Below are 14,823 nucleotides of genomic sequence, written 5' to 3' on the forward strand. Positions count from 1 at the left end.
CACTAGTAGTGGGGCTCTTGTCATATTCAAGGGCTTTTATATCTTCCAATGTGTACATGTCTCTGAAAGTTTCCCATGTGATAGGGATTCTGAGGTTTTGGAGTGCATCTTCTATGATAAATCTAATTAACTAATGATGGGCTAGCTATTGATGTTTCCTTCCTTCCCCTTCATGCTCATATCTATCACTAAGTGAAGAAAGAGGTAGGGTATGCTGAGTCTATTTTGAGGAGATGTGTCTCCTCCAAACCTCAATTCTTGGAGAAGCCTAAAACGGTATCCATATACCACGCTGTACCTACCTTCACATGAGATATACTTTATAAGGTGGTAGCTAATTTCAAACAATGATAGGGTAGGTTTGCTCTTCTAACTCAATTTTTATCTTTCGTTGCCTCCTCTCCTTCTAAAAGTAATTTCTCCTTTGTAGTTTGGCTATTTCCCTTATCCTCCTTTCTCCAAGGCACTCCTAGAGGAAGGGTGGTGATTCTGCCTATGGTCTCAAGGGTGAGTTCGATGGAGAGGCCTTTCACCACAACAGTGCCATGGGTCCTAGTTAGTGGAATGAGGGAGAGAGCAAAAACTCTTTCTACTTCATCATCATATTCCCTCAATTTTTCAAAGAAACCCATCCAATTATGCCTTGTGAATATCTCTAGTACAGGAGGGTGTTGATGAATCGCCACTGATTTGAGGGGCTCCCTCTTATTAAATCACCCTGTCATTTTTCTTTGATGGATGGAGGGGGGTATATGTTTGATACAAAATTTAAGGAATGAGGAATTTTAAATGAAATTTATGTGTATGCAATTCCCCTAGACTGCAACCTTTTTCAATAAACTAGAAGGCTTTTCTATATTCTTTTCACTTGGAAAATGTGGGGAAGTATAGAGCCTACCTCCTTATCACTGCTTGATGAAGCCAACCTCTATTTTTCCCTTTTAAAACTGCTCACTTCCAATCCTGGAGGTGTTGGACTGTATCCTATAGGATCTTTTAGGATCCTGTAGGTGGTCCTACGCTGGAAAAAAAACGAATTATGCCTTTCCAGTAGACTTCTTGAGGGCTGAAAGCAAGTTTGTTAGTGTGTAGCCTCGAGAATTTGAATGCCTATATGCATGGGGATCAATGTTTATTTCCTCATATGGGTGATTTGAGTGGGGTGGTGTGCTGGAAATCAAGGTATGAGTATCTATTTTTGGACCATTTGTCCCACTACCACATCATCTTTCTCCTCAGCTCATAATCAACTCCCACTTCGAGCATCCGTATCTTAACCAATTTTGACCTCATCTCTCGTTTTTCTTAACTTGACTGCTACCACATATGTAAGGACTAACTATCTTCTCCTCGTTGATTGAGCGAAGGTGGCCAAGTTAACTGGCCACCTTTTGCTTATTAAACAACTCTTTCACAACTTTTACATGTTTGATCATATTATGCTAGTGAGAGAGTAGTAGCAAGATACTTACCTGTGGTAATGATGCCTTGATGCTATTTGTTAAAGAATGAAGTCTTTGCTGTTTGTTTATTGCATGTGTTTTTCTCCTTTTTTTATTGTCCTCTAATGATTTTCTTTGATGTGTAGGTACTTGGATGTTGATGTTGATGATCCTGATGCTGCTGCTAGGCTCTGGAGGATCATCTTTGACCTCTAGATCTCCATGCTTAAAGCTGACTACGACCTGTGATTTTTTGTTTTGTGGGATAAGCTACTACAGGATGTCCTATAGTTGCTTCTCCCTCAAAAAATTTAATCATTTTCCACTTTTGGAGCATGAGGATGGTTGGCATGGGTAGAGAAAGGGTGTATGAATTTGTGAATGAGGAAAATATCTTGCAGGTGTTGTCCGCTTGTTCTTTGTCTTCATCCTCTTTTCTCTATTTTTTCTTTGAAAAATGTAATTTAATTTTTTTTGAAACTGACCTTTTTCTTTTGGATGAATGCAGGGGTGATCATGGTGGAGAGAGGTATGTTGATGAGATGGTGAAGTAGATTTTTTTTTTTTGACATGCGCAGGTCATTCCCTTTCTCTAGGGATACTTCCTTTAGGATTCCCAAGCCACTGTAATTCCTATAGGATCATCCTATAGGTTTTCAGGGAATCATGTAGGTTTAGAGGGAATCCTGTAGAAAACACAAAACCCTTGCAAACTAAGGTAAATAAGTCGAAAAATGGAGGGAATGATGGAGGATAATGAATGGAGAAATAAAAACATGAGCTAGATAGGTCCCTTTTGATTCTCTCTTTTTGCTCTCATCCTCATCCTCCTGACCCGCAAACAATATTTTGAAAGTTTTCTTTTCTCTCTTTTTTTTTTTTTGAAAGCAACTAGTCTACCTCTAAGAGGTTTTCATCCTAGCTGCTTTCCCTGGGTGCCTCAAAAGAGGTTTTCAACCAAAGATCCTTTTCTTTCTCTTTTTTTTTCTGACACCATTGGGCTACCTCAAGAGGTTTTCAAACCCAATAGTGGGACTCAGGTGCCTCATGGAGGTTTTCACCTATGTCTCCTTATTTTTCTCTTTTTTCTTTTTTCTTTTTCAGTGACTTGATGAGGTAGAGGTTGATACTTGCTCCACCACCATCACTATTTTGCTAATACCATCATTGAACTCTTGCTTTGACAATGGCTTCTTGTAAACCTTCAATCTGTGCCCATTAACAAGTAAAGGAATGACCTCTGCATCAATGATTCTAATCTGCACTGAACCATTATCATGACATCTCTCTATGACATAAGGCCCTAACCATATAGTCATTAACTTGCCCTTAAATTATTTATATATGGAATAATATAACAAAGTCCAATCACCTTCTTGAAATTGTTTGTCCTTGATGTTCTTGTCATGCTAGGTATTCCTCTGAATATGAGTCACCTCTATGTGCAGGAGGGTTGTCATTCTAAAATCATCTAACCAATTCAGTTGGAGCAATCTCTCTTTTTGTGCACTGATGAGATATAGATCTAGCTGGGCTACTATCCTCAATGTATTTTACTCAAATTCAATGGAAAACATGGCCTTCTTCCCATAGACCGACTCATAGGGGGTGAATCTAGTGGTTGTCTTCCAGGGGGTATTGTAAGCCCAGGTGACCTCAACTAATCTATATGGCTAATCTTTTCTACTGTTGCTAACCACTTTAGTTAGAATTCCCTCCAGCACTCTATTGGTTACCTCCACTTTCCCATTAGCTTGTGGGTGATAAGGAGTGGATGTTCTATGCTTGATCTTGTGCTGGCTTAACAAGTTTTCAATCATGTTGGATGTAAACTAGTTTCCTTGATCAGTGAAAAATTCTTTAGGGCACCCAAACTTGTAAAATACATTTTCCCTTAAGAACTCATTGACCTTCTCCTCTGTTGCTGCCTTGATTGCCTTGGTTTCAGCCCACTTGGTCAAATAGTCAGTGCACACAATGATGTACTGCTTTCTTTTGAATGGAGGGTCAATCGGTCAAATGAAATCCCTTCCCCACTTGTCAAATGGCTCAAAAGTCACTTGAGGTTGCAGAGGCATTTCATCCCTTGGAGTAGGCCTTCCATCTGTTGGCACTGATCACACTGACTATTATACCTTCTCACATACTAATGAAGAGTGGTCCAATAACAACCAGATTGTAACACATTGAATGTTGTCCTTTTGGCTACAAAATGACCTCCACAAGCCCCATCATGATAGGTCAGAAGGATGTCAAAGACTTCCTCCTCCTTGACACATCTTCTCATAATTTGGTCTGGACCTAGTTTGAAGAGGTTGCCCCCAATGCAAGTGAATGGGGTGCTCTTCCTCACAATATTTTTTTTCTCTTTAGAGGTCAAATTCAGTGGGAACTATGTAGACACCATGTATATTTCTATGTCAAAAAACCATGGAGAAAGAACTGAAATGGTGAATAAGTTTTCATCTGGTAACTGATCATCAACCTTTCCTTCCTCCCCTGCAGGAAAAGTTAATCTGGACAAAAAATCCACAGCAACATTTTCCTTTCCAAGCTTATCAACAATAGTTAGATCAAACTACTATAATAAAAGTAACCATCTAATAATCTGGGCATTCACATAAGGTTTATTCATTAGATATTTAATTGCAGCATGGTCAGTATGTACAAATGTTTGATAACCTGTAATGTAATGCCTAAATTTGTTCAATGAATGAACAACAGCTAGGAGCTCCTTTTCGGTTACTGTGTAGTTTAGTTCGGCCTTTGACAACTTCTTACTGATAAAGTAAATGGCATAAGGCAATTTGTCATCTATCTGGCCTAGAGTTGTTCCTATGGCTTTGTGTGAGGCATTAGCATGTATATGAAAAGGATGGGCCAAATTTGGGCGTTGGAGAATAATTGTACTCGTTAACTTGTCCTTCAGGGTGTCCAAGATCTCTTGACAGCTTTTTGACCATACAAATTCATAGTCTTTGGCCAACACCCAAAATAAAGGAGAAGCTAACTTGTTGAAGTATTTTATAAACCTTCGATAGTATCTAGCTAAACCTAGAAAACTTCTAACATCTCTCAGTTTTTGTGGACGTGGGACCCTTTGGATGATGGCTATTTTGTTTGGGTCCACCTGCAGTCCTTGCTAGGATATTGAATGACCTAGAATAGTCCCTGCAGTCATCAAGAACTCATATTTTTCGAGACTAAGGGACAGGTTCATTTCAATGCATTTTTTCAACACCTTACATAAGTTGGATAGAGCCTCCTGGAAATCACACCCATAGGGTGTGAAACCATCCATATAAATCTCTACTACATCATGGACTAGCTCGACAAAGATACTCAGGACTACTCTCTGGAAAGTGGTAGGGGCATTGCATAGGCCAAAGGGAAGGACCATATAGGAAAAAGTATCCCAAGGACAAGTGAAGGTGGTTTTATTGTGGCCTTCCGGGCTGATCTGGATTTGATTGTACCTGTTGAACCCATCTAGGAAAGAGAAAAACTTTTTCCCTGCTAGGCCATCTAGCACTTGTTTAATGAAAGGTAGAGGGAAATGATCCTTCTTTTCTGCTTTGTTTAACTCTTTATAATCGACAAAAATCCTCCACTTCCCGTTTTTCTTTGGAACCAACACTAAAGGAGATACCCACTCACTATCTGAGATAGGGTAAATGAATCCTGCATCTAGCAGCTTTTGCAGTTCTTCTTTGACTATATCCTTGAGAGCTATACTCATTCTACTTTGGGGTTGTTGAACTGGTTTGCAACTTTCTTTGATATAAATTTGGTGAGTACACAGCAAGGGGTGCACTCCCTTCATTTCCTTCTAACTCCAAGCAAAGGCATCGAGATGTTCCTTTAGCATGTTGCACAACTTTTCTTCTTAGTGTACAAAAAGAGAAGGGTTGATTTTCAAGGTTCTCTTAGGGCCGAATTCTATGGTTTTGACACGAGTATGGTTTGAATTAACTAAGCATAGATAAATATTGTTACACAAAATATTGTCACCATTACTATTTGTAGTCAGTATGGGTCTATCATCATTGATACTGTCCTCCTTAGTAAGTCTCAAACCCCAGCTCTTCATGTCAGGCTTTGAAAATGAGAGAAAGTCCTTAAAAATCAATAAAGCTCTGGTTCCACACTTTCTCTTACTGTTAACTACAGTCCCGCACCCCATGGTCATGTTACCTGCGGACCTGCCCGCTCTGTCTCTAAAGGAGTGGGTGTGGACCCATGTGAAAGTCAAAAAGGTGCAAATTTATTCTTAAAAACTCACTTGTGGTTAATTCTGGATGATTCTAGAAGGAACCTTGACGTGGATGGTTCGATCCTAGGTGGTTCATGCATCTGAAAACTAAAGGAGCTAATCCCTTGATTAGAGGAGCTTATCCCTTTGAAGGAGGGCTTTATCCCTTTTAAGGTGGACCTAGTGACTTCCCTCCATTGCACTATAAATTAAGGCATTGGGCTGGTTGCTAGAGAGGTTAGAAGCTGAACATTTTTTAGGGTAAATGTTGTTGGAATTGAGACTTCCTAGTTAAGCTTGAGAGGAGAGATTACATAACTTTTGGCTTCATTGGGAATAGAGTGAAACTTTTCAAAGTAGAGGAGATTCTTGCTAGACCTTGGGAGGAGCTTGTACAACATCAAGGCACCAAGGTTGTAAAGTTCTTCTTTGATTAAATTTAATACAATTAGATTCATTTTTCTCAAGAAATAGTCTTATATAGTTTGTTTCATGAATTCCTTGATCATCATGATAAATATGATTTATTATATTGGCTTTCAGGTGCTCTTTAATGTGTGTGATTTTTTGTGTTTGCAGATTCTTTACAAGGGAGCTCATTTGGATCAACGGAGCGTGGCTTCCACAAACTTGCACTAGACCCAAGGTAGGCCTAAAACACTTGTTTGCCTTTACCTATAAATTGCATATTTAGAGAAAGATAGAATTTGTTTGGTTTGCTTGTCGCTAGATATCATTAGATACTAGGGAGGTCGGTCTTGTCCGCAAGAACGACTTATCCGGCTAACAAATATGATGGTTTTTCTAGGTTTCCTTTACTATTTCCTTTAAAGACAATGTGCTAGTAGTTGGAATTTGGAGTATGTGTTCAATCAAATCATCTTCATCTGATTGTCCTCCTCCAATGCTTGTTTCTAAGGTATAGAGTTGGGATGAATAAAATTCATATTCTTCCTCCCCTTCCAGCCATAAAGGTAAGTCATGTTCTAAAGATGGTTGAGCAGGAGGGCACAGGACTAACTGCTTGGACATATGCCAATTTTTAATAGTCATATTTCAAGCCCTGCAACTGATGTAGGCATCGACAGCGGCTAACTAGGGCCTCCCAAGGATGACAGGGTAACTAGTAAGCTTAGCCTTAGGTTGGAGGACTAGGAAATCTGAAGGGTACTCCCAAGAGTCAATGGAGACCATCACATCCTCCACAATCCCCTCAGGGGTCACTCTGGAACGGTCTGGAAGTTGCAAGACTATTGTAGTCTTTCTCAATGAACCTTGGAGATTGAGCTTGAGCATGGTGTCCTTATTCATCACATTAATGGCAGCCCCAAGATCAATCAAAATATGTGGGACAATGGTGCCATTGATGTGCTCATCTACTACAGGGCTTCCATGGTCCAAATAATTCGGAAAAATTACCTACCCCAACATTAAATAGAATAGTTATCCAATGACATTAATGGTAGGGGTGTCTCTTTTTCGCCTCCCTCGATGTTTGAAGCACTTCTCCTTAATCAACTTGTTGTAAATAGGTACATATTTTATGGCTTGGAGAAGTGGGATTTTAACACATAGATTTTTCAATTCTCCTAGAAGTTCAGTCTCTTCTAGGGTAGGATGGATGATATGAGTTAATCTCTCAACAAAGGGTCGTGGATTTACTTTAGACATGCTTTCCTCTCTTTCTTCCTCACTCTCCCTAGGTGGAGGTAGAGGTTGGTTGTCCGAGAGTACTCTCCCAGATCTCAGATTAATTTCCTGAATCTCCACAGCATAAGCAAGATAGGATGTCTCTCCACTGTATACTTGTGGTGCCTATTTATTGTTCAGGTTCAGATTTGGTTGGGAAGGCGTATGGGGTTGTTTAGGTGGAGCATGGAGTAAAATCTATGGTTGAGTAGGTGGTGGAGGCAATAAAGCTGGAGCATTGTTGTAGGGGGCCTCCACCTCTAGGGCAGTGCATTCCATTGAGGTTGTGGCAGAGCATATCGTTGAAATGACTTGTTGGTCAGTTGGGAATGATATTGAGGTGCAAAGGACCAAGGAGGAGGTTTAGACCAGGAAGGATGAGCAGGGGGCCCCTAAGAGGGAATGGATGTGGTCTGGTTGGGGTTGTAATAAGCATGGGATGACCCTTGCATGCCCTGCTAGTATGGACGAGGCCCATGAGGTCTCATTTTATTTATGTAGCAGAGTTGTTCAGTGACCCCTTTAGCTCCCTGATACACAACTTTTAGTCCAGGTAGAGAAGGTAACTTGTCTGTGGAGTGGTTTTCTTCAAACTGAGCACACTTCAATCAAGCTCAATGGAAATTCATTCCTCGGGTGCCTCCTTGTGCATCTAGGGAAGAAAATGGCTAAGGCTTTCTCTGCTTCCTCCTATTTTCTCTTAATGTGCATAGTGTCCATCTGTAGGGCAAGGGTTTGCAGCATCTCACTCTTGAAATCTTCTAGCATGTTCCCCATTTCACCCTTGATGGATGTAGTGGAAGAGGATGGATTGAACATTGGCTGAATACCCATACCCTTCTTCCTAGTTGCCCTAGAATGGTTCCTAAAGACAGTCTTGATATCTTCATAGGGTAGCTGGTAGATGTCCCCTCCTGCTAGCAAGTTTAGGGTATCCAAAAGATCTTCCCTTACCCCTCTAAGTAGGACGAGCTTTAGTGAATCAGAGTCAAGTGTGCACCTGGCCCTTTTGTAGCTAAGCTGGAATCTTTCTTCATAATCCTCTAGGGATTCATCATGCCCTAACGTCATCCTAAGAAATTTCTCTTTAGTGTCCAGCAGTAATCTCGATACCTGTTGTTGAAGGCTTGCTACATCTGAGCCCAACTTGTGATGCTATCCCTAGGTAAACCCAAGAACTAGCGCAAAGCTGCATCCTTAAGAGTGGATGGGAATAGTTTCAACTTTTGCTCATCATTGGTGTAATCATAGGTTATGCATATGACAACAAACTCAAACAAGAAAGTTTCTGGATATTCTGAGGTTGGGCCATGGAAATGAGGAAGGGTAGAGGGGCTTATATTCTTCATCTTGGTATCCCCATTAATTTCTCTGATGGGAAAGGCACCCTCAACTCTTTCTCTATTTCCTTTGTGATTTCTATTTTTAGCCACTGGGCTAGTTGGAATGGGTTCTTCTTCTTCTTCTCCCCTTCTAGGCTCTTCAAATATCTCTGGTTATTCACCTAAGGCTTCCTCCAATTCACAACCACCGAAGAAGAGGGAAGGTTGGCTGTTTGAAGCGGTGGGGGTATTTGGAAAAAATTTCCCTAAGTTATCCCTATTCCTATGAGGCATGAAAAAAAGTGTTTTTGGTTTTGTTTTGTGTTTTTTTTTTCAAGCTTTGAAAATAATTGCAGAATTGAAATTACAAACTGAATGGAAACTAACTTCTTGAATGAAATCTTACTTGAAAAATGGAAAAGAAATCAAACTAAATTACTTTTGTAGAAATGAAACTAATATCATAATGTCGAAGATAAGAAATGGAAGAAAGAAAACAGTAATCACATATTACTCAAACACCTCCCCAGAAATGACACCAAAAAGTGATGAGCACCATTATTGCAGCAAGAATGTTGCAACTATTGGGGCTACCAACTTTACTTTATCAACCCAGGGTTCGTACAAACTTGGAGGTGACAGTGATGTATACACAAGTAAATGTGATGGGTCTACTCTTTGTCACTGTTAAGCTAGTGATAGACCACTAAGGTTTTTCAAACCATACCTCCATGGATTCAGAAGAAGCTTGATTACCAACGAAGAAAACAGAAGTATACTAAGAGAAATCTTGTCTACTACAATAAGGAAAAATGCTGAAATCAAAAGCTAAAACACCACTTTTCTAGCTAACTGCTAAGAGGCTTTGCTTCAAAAGAATGCTAAGTTAACATGGATGCAATCCTACTATCCCAGGTATGAAAATTAAAACATTAAACATTCTACTGTTGTGCATGTAAATGAACAAAATAAATATGTTTTTCTTTTTCTTTTTTTATGCGAAAGTGTGAAAGCTAACTTCTTTTGGTGATGTGACAGGTGGCTTAGGGGTGATGGTCAATGGTTAGAAGGCTAGGGATACTAGTAGGGGTCCTTTTCTAGCTTCCTAGAGGCTTGTCCCTCAATTCGACCTCAAAACGGGCCACTATAAGTCAACCTACAGGATATCCTAATGTGTTCTATAGGGTGTCCTAAAAACCTACAGGATCCCCTGTATTTCTACAAGATATAGCCAAGAGAAAAAGGAGGGATGTTGAAGGTGATGGAAGGATTAGGTAAGGTGGTTGGTGGATGGAATGAGGCAAGGGAGTGCCTAGGACCACTTCATAACTCAAAACCAGAGTTGGGAGATGGCTGGATTTTCTCAACAAGCTTGGAGAAGTTTTCTTGTGAAATGATGAAATTGGTGAGGGTTTTAGTGAAAGGAAGGAATGATCATGGCTGGATGAGGTTGGGATGAGGTTGCTAATCATGACATCTGTATGTAATGCTAAAACTCTCGCACTGCATCAAACATTGACATCTATCCAAAAATCATGTAAACAAGAAGAATTTCTATTATCAAAGGAAAATATAATTTCATGAGCTAGCCACCTACTTCATGCATAAGGAAAAATCGTAGAATAAGATGGAACATTGATAAGATCTAATGTAAGACTGAAGATAGAAGAAATGATAACTAAATCTGTTATGTTGTTGACCTGCGAGAAGATACTAGGATACCAAATATGCGAAGAAATATAACCCAAAACACAGAACAATGAGAAATAACAGCATGTATTTTATTATTCAAAAAGGAAAGAAATGTTCACTTGCCTCTTCGAGGGGGAACCCTCCAATAGAGTAGGGATTGATTACAAAATAAGACATGATGCTCCTCAATGGGGAGTCTCTATCCTTTATATAGGATTCATACATGCAATACCATGGGTTAGTACCATGGTTCTTATTAATACCATCTATCTAATACCATGGCCCATTTGCAACTAATTGTGGTCCCTTATTTAAACGCGGGTCAACCACTTACAATTATTAATATGGGCTTTATGGACTCTTTAATTAACTATAACTATGACTCGACCCTATTACATAAATAAGGGGGTTAGGGTTGGACCCTAACATGACCTCCCCCATAAAAATAGCCTTGTCCTCAAAGGCTGAAGCTGCAGAAACTATTAAATAACAGTGGCTCGTTCCCATGTCGCATCTTCTTGAGAGGTGTCTTTCCATTTGATGAGGACTTCCTTGATCATGCAGCCGCGCAGGTGCCATTCTCATGTGTCAAGAACCTGTTCAGGTTGGAGCCACATTTTACCTTCTTCATCCAATTCGGGTAGACTGGTTTGAATTTTGCAATTGTTCCCAACTACTTTCTTGAGGCATGAGACATGGAAGACGGGATGGATTTTTGTAGTTGGTGGCAAGGCTAGCTTTTAGGCTACTTCTCTGATGCGCTGAAGTGTTTATGGTCCTTAGAAATTGGACATAATTTTTGACAACCCTTGTCTTTGAGTGATGTTTGCTTATATGGTTGCAGCCTCAAGAATACATGATCCCCTTCTTGAAATGTGCACTCTGAACGATGTTGGTCTACCTGTTCCTTCATGCGATTTTGAGCTTGATGGAGATTATCTTTGAGGTGGGAAAGCATGGTTGCATGGTTCTGTAGGAGTTGATCCACTACTTGTACCTTAGAGCATCCCGGGATATAAGAAGTAGGTGAAGGGGGGAGTTGACCATAAACTGCTTCATATGGAGTCATCTTTGTGGTGACATGATAGTTAGTATTATACCACCATTCTTCTAGAGGTAACCACTGTACCCATAGATGTTGCTTTTCTAAAGTGAAACACCTAAGGTAGGTCTCCAAACATTTGTTGACTGCTTCAGTCTAACCATTAGTTTGGTGATGATAGGAAGTACTCAATTGGAGTTGGGTACCTTGTAGCTTGAAGAGTTCCTGCCAAAAGTTATTAGTGAAGATCGGGTCACAATCAGACACAATGGAAGTGGGCATGCCATGCAATTTGAAGATTTGGTCCATGAAAGATTGAGCCACCAAAGCGGGTGTAAAAGGGTGGGGTAGGGCGCAAAAATGAGCATACTTAGAAAGTCTTTCCACAACCACCATGATGACTGACTTGTTGCCTGACTTCGGAAGACCAGTAATGAAATCCGTAGAAACATCCGTCCAGATTGAGGCAAGGATGGACAATGGTTGTAAAGTGCCTGGGGATTTGACTATTTCTCTTTTGTGGTGCTGACACATATCACATTTAGCTACAAAAGTAAGAATGTCCTTTTTCATGCCTATCCAAATGAATGAACGCCGAGTGCAAGCATAAGTCTTCTGAAAGTCTGAATGGCTTAGAGAGGGAGATGAGTGCAACTCTGCCAAAATGTGATTTTTGAGGGTGGATGTTGGTGATATCACTACTTTGTCCTTGTAGCGAAGAATCTCATCCTGCCAAGAGTAGTTCGCTGTGGAATTTGGATCTACTTGCAATTGATTAATGAGTTGGGAGAGTGAAGGATGTGAAAACCATTCCTTGCGAGCCTCTTCAATCCACTCTGGAATGGGAAGGGAGATTTCTAACATGCTGCTTTCCTCCTCGATTTGGCGTGATAAAGCATCCACTACAACATTTTGGCGCCCTTTCTTGTAAATTATCTCATAATCATATCCCAACATTTTGGTTAGCCATTTATTTTGTTGTGGTGAGGATAGGCATTGCTCCAGAAAATATTTAAGGCTTTGATGGTCTATGCGGATTTTGAAACGCCGCCCCAACAAGTATGGTCACTAGGTATCCACTGCATGTAAGATGGCCATCATCTCCTTCTCATAGGTAGATTTTACCAAATTTGTCGCACTTAGTTATTGGCTAGTGAAGGCCAAGGGTCAACCTTCTTACATTAAGACAGCCTCAATGCCTGTACCTAAAGCATCACATTCAATCACAAAATATTTGGAGAAGTCGAGTATTTCTAATACGGGAGCGGAACACATGGCATGTTTTAGAGCTATAAATGCCTGCTGCACTTCATCATTACAGAGGAATGAATTTTTCTTGAGAAGGTGAGTGAGGGGTCTAGCAATGCAACCATAATTGCAGACGAATTTGCGATAGTAACTGGTGAGACCCAAAAATCCTCTCAAACTCTTCAAGATATTTGGTTGGGACCAATCCTGCATTTCCTGGATCTTTTTGGGATCCACCCTGACACCTTCATGCCCCACAATGTGGCCCAAATACTTGACTTCTTTCATGCCAAAAGAGAACTTGGACAATTTGACAAATAATTTATGCTTCCGGAGCAGTTGCAAGAGCAGGTCTACATGCTGAAGATGTTTTTCCTAGGTGAGGCTATAGATGAGGATGTCATCAAAGAAAACAAGGACAAATTTTCTAAGATATGGTTTGAGCAGGTGATTCATGAGGCTCTGAAAAGTGGATGGGGCATTATAGAGATGAAATGGAATTACTAGGAATTCATAATGGCCTTCATGGGTTTGGAAAGAAGTCTTTGGAATGTCTACTTCTTTCATGTGAATTTGATGATAGCTCGAGCAAAGGTCTAGATTAGTAAAGAATTGAGCCCCATTTAGTTCATGTGATCATCAGTTTGTTGAGGGCCCTGAAGTCTGGACACATATGCCATTCCCCATCTTTCTTGAGCACCATGACCACAGGCGATGAATACAGACTAATGCTAGGATGATTAACACTAGCTTCCAAGAGTTCCTTGATGATTTTTTCAATTTCATTCTTTTGGGCGAAAGCGTATGTATATGGGCATACATTTGGTGGTTGTGCCCTTGAGACCAAAGTAATGCTATGATCATGTTCCCCTCTCGAGGGTGGAATCTCATGAGGTTTGTCAAAGACCTGCCGATGGTTGTTTAAGACCTGTTGCATCTTAGGATGAATATGAAGGGAAGTGGGCTCAAAGGCCTGGATGGCATTTAAATTGGGCGATAACTCCATGGTGGCCCTTCTCTAGCAACATTTCTATCCGATGCGAGCTGATGATAGAAGGAGCACCTGCCTGGAGTCCGCGGAGGGTATGCATGTGGTCATTCTCCTTAAAGCTCATATATAACTCCTGGAAATCCATTGTGATTGGGCCGAGTGTGTGGAGCCATTTAGCCCCCAAGACAATGTCACGCCCACCCATGTTGATGGAAAACATGTGGGTCTTTAGGTGGTAATCCCCCATCTGAAGTTTGACATTTTCACAATGGCCATCACATTTCATTGTCCCCCCATCAGCAATCTGGACCTGGAAATTAGAGACTACTCTGACAAAACAATGCACTACTTCTGCGACTCTTTGATGGATAAAATTATGCGTACTGCCACTATCAATCAAGACTACTATAGGGCGATGTTTCACAAAACCTCTGATTTTGAGTGTTTGGGGAGAAGAAATGCCTGCCAAAGCATGGAGTGAGATAATTGGTTCTTCTGGTGTAGCTAGGAGCTCATTGTCATGCTGGTTGTCCTCATCTTCCTCCTCTGGTCCCTCATACGGTGGGGCTTCCTCAGCAGCATCAATTAAAAAGAATTTGGGTTCCTTTCATTTATGCCCTGGGTAGTATTTATCATCACGGTAGTAACACAATCCTTTCTTTCTTCTTTTTGCCGTTTCTGTTGGTGACACCTTTTGAACCTTAAGTGTTCGGGTAGTGCTCGGAGCCTGGGTGGGGCATCCCTTAGCTATGAAATTTGGACGAGTCGACTGGTCTACTAACGCGTGTTCCACTTCACGAGCCGTCATGCAAGATGCCCACCATGTGGCTCGGTGGTGCATCTGGACGTGGGCTTGTATGGTGTCTTTAAGACCACTGGTAAAAAATTCCAAGTGGAATTCATCTGATAGACCTCCTGTGCAAAAGGCTAATGCTTCAAAGGCTTTAATATATTATTGTACTGTGCCTATCTGTTTGAGCATAGTAAGACAACCCAAAAAGTTAGATTCATGATCAAAGCGATTAGAAAGGGCTTTTGAGAATATATGCGAAATCATTGGCCTTGCATAGCATTGTTGATGCCATTGCCACCATTACCATCTTTCTTGGTCCAAGTAAAGGCTTCCCACACTTAGCTTAGTATCC

Source organism: Pinus tabuliformis, chromosome Q (assembly GCF_031772625.1).
Source record: "Pinus tabuliformis cultivar Carrire ecotype Pingquan chromosome Q, CPIR1, whole genome shotgun sequence".
NCBI lineage: Eukaryota > Viridiplantae > Streptophyta > Pinopsida > Pinales > Pinaceae > Pinus > Pinus tabuliformis.